This window comes from Thermobia domestica, chromosome 1 (assembly GCF_964235325.1).
Source record: "Thermobia domestica chromosome 1, izTheDome1.hap1.1, whole genome shotgun sequence".
In the NCBI taxonomy this organism is placed as follows: domain Eukaryota; kingdom Metazoa; phylum Arthropoda; class Insecta; order Zygentoma; family Lepismatidae; genus Thermobia; species Thermobia domestica.
Window position 1 is genome coordinate 158,038,931 of NC_137454.1, and position 9,973 is coordinate 158,048,903.

The window sequence follows — 9,973 nt, forward strand, 5'->3', positions numbered from 1 at the left end:
TCTCCCTCTCCCTAAGCAAAAGCAAAAGGTCATTCTAAAAAAGAAAGAAAGAAAAAGGCAAGCTGTGAAAACACAGGGATATTAATTAAGTGGTTACGTTTCCTGTTTTTCCCTTTAAAAAAAAACTAATTGAAAATGTCGTCTCCATTATGTCTCCTACTCTTAATTAAAAAGAGGCTAGTGTTTGGCCTGCGTTCACTCGCAGACAAATAATGTTTAGCAGCGTAGGCGATGCAGACATAGAAGAGCAGCATGACCTTCTATTGTTAAAACATCTGTTTCCCCCCTTTAGTTCTTTTTCTCCATACCCATGAAGGAATGAAATCTACTTATCTAAACGCTGTTATTGATTCAGTATTCTTAAAAGGATTCATCGACCTGTTGCCGAGTTTGGTTTATATTTTTAGCTCTTTCAAACAATACGATTTGCGATTTTAATCTTAAAAAGAAAGGGTGAAAGATAAATAAATTAATGCTTTTAAATCACTGCATTTAGAAGCCACAACGGTACACAATGTTAGAGGACATAAATACGTTTTCAACATTAGTAAAGTTTTAAATTAATGAAAGGAAATGCAAATTTTCTGGGGAGAAAGTGTTAATGTACAAGGAGTTGCTGAAAAGTTCGTAGCCCAACCCAGAAGGAGTGCATATGGAATCATAAAATTTGACTGCTTTTCTACATACTCTCCTTAAAGTTCAATACAACTCCTTGTACGGTGTTTCAATTTTTGTAGACCAGCCAAAAAAAAAAAAAAAAAAAAAAAAAAAAAAAAAAAAAAAAAAAAAGATTCCTTGCACCACTGTACTAATAACCTCCTCATTAAATCCAAAATTGCATCCTTTGAAGTGTTGTTTAAGTTTCGCGCACAAGTAATATTCTGATGGAGCTAGATCTCCGGAATAAGTAGGATGGTCTATACATTAAAACTCTAGATCATGGAATGTCAATTGTGTTTCCGGTGCTTGATGGACAAGAATAGTGCAATGAAAGAACAGAATTCTTTCTTTCAATTTTCCTCGGCGTTGCACTCTCAATTTGTCTTTCAAGTTGTAAATCATACAGAGTAATAGTCTGCATTGAACCCTTTTGTAGGTAGTCTATAAGTTCGACTTTTTCCTTATCCTAGAGGAATGTTCCAAATACTTTCTCAGCTGACTTCTGTCTCTTGAACTTTTTGGGGCAAGAGGAACCTGAGTGCCACCACTCTATTAACTGTTGTTTCTTTCAGAATCGTAGTGTTACAACTTGTTTACTATTTGTAACAGAAACTAGTTTTCATTGTGGTCAAAAAAGGATGTGCCTTGCCTTGATGCCCTCACTGTTTGATACTTTCGATCTGCTCACAGATTTTTAAGAGCCCAATTTTGTCGAGAGCTTGTATATGCCTAAATCATTATGAATTATGCGTTCCCCACAAATGCCCACAATCTTTGCCACACGTTTTGCTGAGATTACCTGATTTTCAAGAATAGTGTCATGTGGTCTTCTAGCATGTGGAGCATCATCTGCTGAGGAATTGTCAAATTTGAACTTTGTCACCCACTGCTTCATCATTACATATGACGGAGGAAAGTCCTGTAGTACTTCATTGATTTCATCATGAATTTGCTTCGGCGACTGTCCTTGATGGAACAAAAATTTGTTGACAGATCTGATCTCGATGTTCGTGAAATTCGCTGGTAGATATACATGATCACTTCAGGGGACTGAAAAACACAAGAATTTTGTTGTTAATATGATATTTTATATTGTACATACCGACATATTATTTAAAATTTGTACAATTTCATCATTCTATCTGCGCTTCTTCTGGGTTAGGTTACAAATTTTTCAGGAGCCCCTCATACTTTTAATTCAATATATCAGATTACGAATTTACCCTTTTTTTTTTTTACTTTGATGCACTTCAGTGTATATTTTTTAAAATTATATCCACTTTAATGCATCGCATGTTTTGGAAACATTTGTAGATAAAATTTACTTTACTTGTATTTCGTATTGATTTTTGGAAAATGTAGATAAATGCTACAGATTCTGCTTGAGTTTAGGGTACTAATAATTTGTTTGTTTGCTTGTAGCGTGGAAACACACCCCAAATATTTATTTGTTAAGTAAATATAAGGGCGACTGTATAATATAGTCACCAAGTCATGTGTCTCCCCAAATAATACGAAAACTTCTTTTAAATATAGACATTTATTCCTGTATACTAGAATGAGAAACGACCGAACAGAAATTTTAGTTTATTTTAACATGGAGGGTCTGAAACCTTGATTCATGTCCATGAGAGATTTAGCAACAGATCCTAAGTTAGATGCTTGATGTTATGTGTTTGGCTTGGCTCTCTAGCATCCGCATGTTGTCACAAAGTATCCCTTTAAACACCTGCCTTTTCGTACAATGCAATCATGCCTTCACATTGACTGAAATTTTTTTTTTCATTTTCTACATCTTTGTAGCGGGCAGGAGGGGGAGAAATGGGGTGGAGCCCTTAAGAAGTATTAACACCATCAACTGTTTTTCTCTTTATTAATAGCTCGAATTCTTTTATGCTGAGTAAAGTATCTTTTAAAAAGTTCTAAATGTAACACATACAGAATACAGTAGATTCCAACTGTCACCGTACTCCCGTACTATTTGGACTAGTTCCACATGAATGATTTTTTTTTTGTAATAAAATAAGAGATGTTTTTTAAAATTGTTTACTCTTCTTTCAACTTCTTCGTATAAAAGCGCGACTTCGCCAAGGAGATGCAATCATCTATCAAGAACTGCTTCAAAAACTAGAAACTTTAAGTTTTGACAATTTTAACTTAAGCCTACCTTTTCATATTTGAGCGGCTCTGGTGAAGATGATGGTAAGCGCCACTTCCGGTGAAACTGAGTTATTAGGTGGAAAGGATTGGCACCGAGTCGCAGCAAACAGTATTTAGATAGTTTAATTTTGGAATGATACCTGTGTATCACAGGGAAACCTTGTTTGGTATGTGGCATTGCATTAAATTGCATGGGGATCTTCTCTTGCAGTTTACAAAAAATTACAAAATGTGATATGTGATTATGTTTCCCCGAGTCGCTCATTTGTGTAATCATTCATGATTGAATAGTAAAATAAGTTTAAATGATTTTCGTGAGAAGTAGCTTACGATTTACGTTAACATTTTGTTTATCTTAAAATAGAGTGTATAATGTACAGAGCACATCATTTTATGTTTCCTAGGATTAAGTTAGACATTACAAAATGTATCTTAAGACACGTGCAACATTTTTATTCAATGATTTTCTTTTCGTGTAATAATTTTTAAAGGTACAGCACAGTACATAAGAAATTTTATAAGGTACTGGACTGCACTAAGAAGCATAAAATTTCGAATAAGAGTGGATTTTGATTAAAAAGTGTGATTTTAAATGTATGGGTAGAGCAAAAGGTGAGACGTATAGCGCTCTGCTGCAACTGTATAACGCAAAACCACATTTATTTCTGAAAACGCTATTAACTAACTAAATAAATAAATAAAAGTAAAAAAATGCAATAACTTGATGGCATCGAACTGATATATACTCGACATATATACCTCACATTGTCCCTTCGGATTATTACCTGTTTCTTTTCATAGCGCACTTTCTGAAATCACGATGCTTCACTAATCAGTAGCAGGTGGAAACAGGGTTGAGTTGATTTTAACGTCCCTTTCAACAGCGATGCTATATAAGATGTGGACCTATTGATTGACGTGGAATCCGAACCACATGAACTTCCGCCGGGAATCGAGCCCGGGTCTCCTACGCCAAAGGTGGCTATGCTAACCGCTTAGGCAGGTGGGAACAAGAGTGACTGGTGTGGCTCAACCTTGTAATTATTAAATTTCTACGTATAGATAATAAAGTTGTTACATTTTAATTAAAACAATTTCCACTCAACATTTAGTACTACGTTATTACTCTGAAGCCATGGATAATTAAATTATACTGTTAACGCATAGTGATAACAAGTATGTTAACATCACATCACACTGCAAGTCAACTGAAAAGTAAAAGATATGCCAAAGTTTGTAACATCGAACGACTGATAGCCTGACCTCAACGCACTGCATTGTCTTTGTAAGGCCCAAGCTGAGAGACATTGTCAACCTATCTTAAAATGGCTTTTCTCAATCATGAAGAGTTTTCATTTGGTAATAAGCGTTCAACCACTGAAGAATGGTTATAGCGCCTGCTGGTCTGTATGGGTGTACAAGGTAGATAGTTTGAATTACAAAAAATTGCTTCTTTGAAAAATGAATTCATTAACTTAATGCCCCATGGCTATGTCCTTTATGCTAAAGAAGACGGATGATTAATGGAAGTGAATGATAATGAAAGAATTGATGGAATGAGAATGTGAAAGAAGAACCCAAGGAGATGATGCTGTACCTCACAAGCTAACAAGTTGGGATCGAACCAGGGACAAATTACACTAGAAGTGAGCGTTCTATCAGTGAATCGCCATGCTCCAACTTGTTTTTTTGAATAGAGTAACAGTCTAAAAAGATTTGCATTATGCACATTTCCTAACGTATTTTATTATTGTTTGCAATATCCATATATAATTTTCTTGCATGCTGTTTGGAAGTCTAGATAAATTATTAGGAGTTGCTGATTGTCGTACTCGAGAATAGAAAACTTTGCAAGTGTAAAGGGCGTTTTAATTTCTGAATGAAGCTTTTCTCTTTCTCCTGAGACATAATGATGACTATTTTATCATTATATATATATATATATATATATATATATATACAAATTCGTGAACTTAGAAACTGCAATGATTTGAGAAAGGGTAATTGAAAACTAGTAATAGGGTCGGGGATAGTAAAGCTGGATGCGTAACAACGCGTACACTGGAAAAAAAATATGTAGTTTAAATTACCAAATATAAATGTAAAATTATTTACCCTTCATTCTGTAAGTTGATATACATTTCCTTAAATTAAATTACAAAATTTGCTGTTTTCTTACAAATTCGCAGTAAATATGATATTTTCATTGATAAAAATGTAATTTTATAGCATTTCATATTAGTAATATTTATTTCATAGGTATAAATTGACTTACATAGAGGCTTGGCAAACAGATTGCCACCGTTTGTTGTAAATTTACCTATGAAATATTTTACAATGTAGATACAAACGTATCTACTTCGTATCTTCGTATTATTGAAATTCAAACCTTTCTTGGCTCTCTCCCTTCATTTATCTTAATTTTTATCATTAAAGCAATAACAATGAACAATATGACAATTTTGGGAAGTGAGACGTTTATGGTCAACGCCCTAGTATTCAAATAGAAACAATCCTGTTATTGATACTAGATGTCCTGGATTCCTGCAATTTCTTTTTCTTCACAATGGGTTTTCTATTAGAAAATATCTTAGGCAAAAGTTCTGGTAAGTATGATTGTTGGCAGATCTCAGAAATAATAGAGAAAGAAGAATACACAATGTACACAATATTTTTAAATCATTCTTGTTTTACATTATTATTATTATTATTATTATTATTATTATTATTATTATTATTATTATTATTATTATTATTATTATTATTATTGCAGCTGATGAATTGCTTTGAAAAGCTTCAACATCCACCAATTTCAACACATACTTCGCTCATTTTCAATAAATCAATGTCATATCCAGCAGTAACAATATGTCGATCTCCAGGATACAATGAGCAAATTTTAAAGGTACGTATTTCATAAATTATACACTTCCATTCATTAGTAAATGTTATACAAATTTTATGCAGACACAATGCAATTCTTCTACTAAATTATTGCATGAGAATGAAACAGAGTTACCATATCAGAAAAATACATTCCTCCCTCCTTTTTCTCTTCCGACTTCCTTAATGTTTAACGGTCTCTTCGGTAGTGAATGAAGCATTTGTAGTTCTGTAGTTTTGGTCATCCAATGATATTAGTATTGAATTTACTGAGAAGAGAGAATTCTATAAATAGACACAGGAAATAGTGAATAATAATGCAGTGTGAATAAAATTGTAAGATAATATGACGTTACAGAAATCGTAAGAAACTAGCATAGTCCATAAAGCTTGGTAAAATTCTAGAGTGCAATTCAGGATGCAGATTTACTGTACGGGTCCATATATTTATAAAATTTACAGAAAAAAATTAATATTTTATTAAACCAGTATATAGATAATCGAAATACTTTGTGCTCTTATCTGTGAGATGAGTATCTACGTAGAAATACATTAATGAAAGTCTTACCTGTTAAACATGGATTCGCCCATAAGGGAGCCATTAATTAAACCATACAAATGAAGTGAAATGAAGTACCAGAAGTTAGTGTGCTAACTCTTGACACGCAACCATAAAAGTGTCCGAGATTTAAGTGATCCACATATCTGTGAAATTCATGTTAGTAATGTGTTACGTTATTTTGGACGACAATATGTGTAAGCAATAAAAACATTTCGGAATATTACCTATAACATCCTTAGTAACGTACAAATACATAATTCAACAGGTAAGGTAAGCGTTTTTATGTCATATACAGTGTTATTCGCTATCCTCGTTTATTCGTATACCCACCGTCACTGACGTGCCTGGTCTATACGAACGCACACCCTCACTTCCGCTCGGGGCTCTCTACCACATTCCTTCCCTAGGTCGGTTAGATAGCATTTCTGCTTTTTAGTGGTCACATAGTAAAAGATGGTTGGTGTCTTTTGCACAATAGTTCTTATCATGTAAGTACATTGAAACCATTCTAAAGTGAATCTGCACGTACGAATGCAAGTCCAAACTCCAAAACTCAATTGAGAAATGATCTAAGATTAATTCTACAGTTAAACAAACTTTCCTTGTACTTGCATTTAGAAAACAAATAGTAATGAATTTTCATTTTCTCAAAGATTTTCATTTGTTTCTTTGTTTCCTAAAGGAACAGTAATTTCTTGAAAATCTTAGTGAATTATCTGTAATTAGATGTGACTGAAACTTATGAGAAACAATATTATAATCTCTGATTCTCTTTACGTATGTTGTAAATCAGTCTCACTCAACAAACGAAAGAATTTTTAAAGGTGCTGCTTCAGCAGTGTAGGCAGATGAGACAAACGGAATTTCTTGTGGTGTCCCTAAATTAATCAGAATTGCTTTTCCATCCACGAGAGAAACCAAGTAACAAAAGAGGCAAGACTATAGTGTAAAATATAGGTGCACTTGTGTATTTTACTCCAGATTTTAAAAAAGTGTAATTTTGGAACCTTCAAATAAAAGGTTCAGTATCTTAACTTCTGTTAACTTTCTCCTCGTCATGTTGCCCAGAACTTCAGAAATCCCATTGAACCTTTACAAACACACAAACTTAAGATGGAAATAAAACGCTAATTCAACCGTCACACTGGGATCTATTAAACCGTAAGGAAACTTCAGAGGTGCTTTGTTGGCTAGATAGTTCTCAGCTGACATCCTGCACTGTCTCGTCCTCCAACTCATTATGAATCAAATTTACATGATAATTAAATTCCCTAGAAACAGAAAAAAAAGACGAAACTACTTTTTTCTGTGATCTGTTAGACTCAAATGCAGAGGTGTAGCTAGAGATTTTGGCGCCCGGGGCGAAGTAGAATTCGGTGCCCTTCTACACACTTTTTTTTTCACATAAGAGAAGTAGCTTTTGTTGTTATGCTACGCTGAACGTTTATCAAACTCATTGGACAGGCCATTGCAACAGCGAAAAGTGATCATTATGTATTCTTTTACAAATAAGAGCTATTTTCAACTGGCTTATTTTGGACTTTTTGTTAAACTTCATAAAACCACCTTTGGTTGTATACAAATCCTCTTGGAGAACAGTTATAGAAATTTACAACGTTTCTTCGTATCGATAAGAAATAAATTTCGATACATTAAAAACTATGTGCTTTTAAAATGTTCGAAATGGCTGACAGCAATAATTTCTAGTAATATAATTGTAAACTTTTCTAATTTTATTCTGTATGTGACTACACAAATAGTACTTTAATGTCGATTCGTTAATATTAGCAATTAAACGGGTTGAATTTGTTAATTTTAAATTTTCATTTATTACTCCTAATGGTCGGTGGTGTGACATTGTTTTAAATGTACATGCCCCAACAGAAGGTAAGGATGACGATATAAAAGACTTTCTACGAAGAAGCACTAAAACGGGTATTTGACCAGCTCTCGCGAAACCATATGAAAATTCTATTAGGGGATTTCAATGCGAAGATAGGATCAGAGGATAAGGAATGGAAGTCAACATGTGGAAAGTAATGACTATAGCGTGTTAGATTCGTGAACTTTGCAACATCCAAAAACCTCGTGAAAAGTAGAAAACTCTCACATCGTGGATTCATAAATACACATGGAACTCGCCAGATAAAAGAACACACAATCAAATTGATCACGTCTTAGTAGATTGAAGAAGTCAACCTAGCATAATTGATGTACTGTCGTTCAGAGAACCTAACTGTGACACTGTTCAGTACCTGGTAGCTGCGATAATAAGAGAAAGATTATTGTTGAATAGAAGGAATATTCAACATCTGAACGGAGAGGTTTAGTTGAAAGAAATTATAGAACAAGGCGAGAGGGGAATACCAGATTGAAGTGTCGAAAAGATTTTCGGTTTTAGAAGGTTTTGAGAGCAGTAGTGTTGAGGATACTTGGGTTCAAATTAGGGATAACATTAAAATTTCAGCAAGGGAAAACCATGAAAGAATACACCAAACTAGCGGACAAGGGAAAACAGGCGAAACTGCGTTGGCTACAAAATCCAAATGAAATATCTACACAAAATTTCGTTGACATTAGACGGGAAATTTCGAAAATGTTTAGAACAAAGAAACGCTATTTTTTGTAAGTTAAAATTAATTAATTGAAGATAATGGTAAAAATAAAAATATTCGAAACATGTATAAGGACATCAATGAATTTAAGAAAGGCTATCAATCTCGCGCGTATATATAAAGAGAGACGACAAAACAGTTTTCACTGATACAGACCGCGTCTTGAATAGATGGAAAGATTTCTTTGATGATTTGCTTAACACGCAGCCAAAAAGAAAAGTTCGTGGGGAAAGAGGAATACACACAGCAGAACCATATATTCCAGATCCTAGCCGAATAGAAGTAGAAATCGCTATAAAGAAACTAAAGGGACACAAGTTTCCGGGTATAGACGAAATTCCTGCTGAGTTAATTTTAGCTATAGGGGGAAAATTGTGGAACAAGATACACAAACTCGTTCTCCTTATCTGGAACAAGGAGGAATTATCACAAGATTGGAAAGAATGAATCATTGTTCCAATTAACAAGAAAGGTGATTAAGTGGATTGTAATAATTATCGAGCCAATGAGAAAAAGCAAAAAGGATACTCTTACCGCAAAAAATACGTAGCAGAATTTTCTTTTACTTGCAACAGGTAGCGCTTTCGAAAGATGCTACTTCCTTCTTCAGCCTGTTGTAGACTCCGAAAGGGATAAAAATAATGAAGGAAATGTAAAAAATGGTTAAAAGGTAAGGTATTAAAAAAAAAACAAAAAAAATCTTCTGTCAAACATTAAAATACATGGGAAAAGACACTCATTGACATTGTACACTGCTGTTCACTGTTTTCTGTTCTTGCTTTCCAAATGGTGAAAGTATGTAGTGAAAAGATTATTCCAAATGATATTTATTTCTCCCCTATCCAGGTTAAGTGAGAGCCTTTCTTTGTGAATATAATATGATTCTTTAATTTTTCGTTGCTGGCTTTGCTTTTTCAATTAACCCTTTTAAGATATATCGTAGTTTTTACTATGAAATGATAGTGTCCTCAAAATTCGATTAAAAGATAACTAAGAAAGCTATTTAGTTCCGGTTTTTTTTTTTATTTTACAAGAGAGAAGACATTGAAGAAAGCCTTTGGAGGGTCTATACGCTTCCGAGGTTGGAACATAG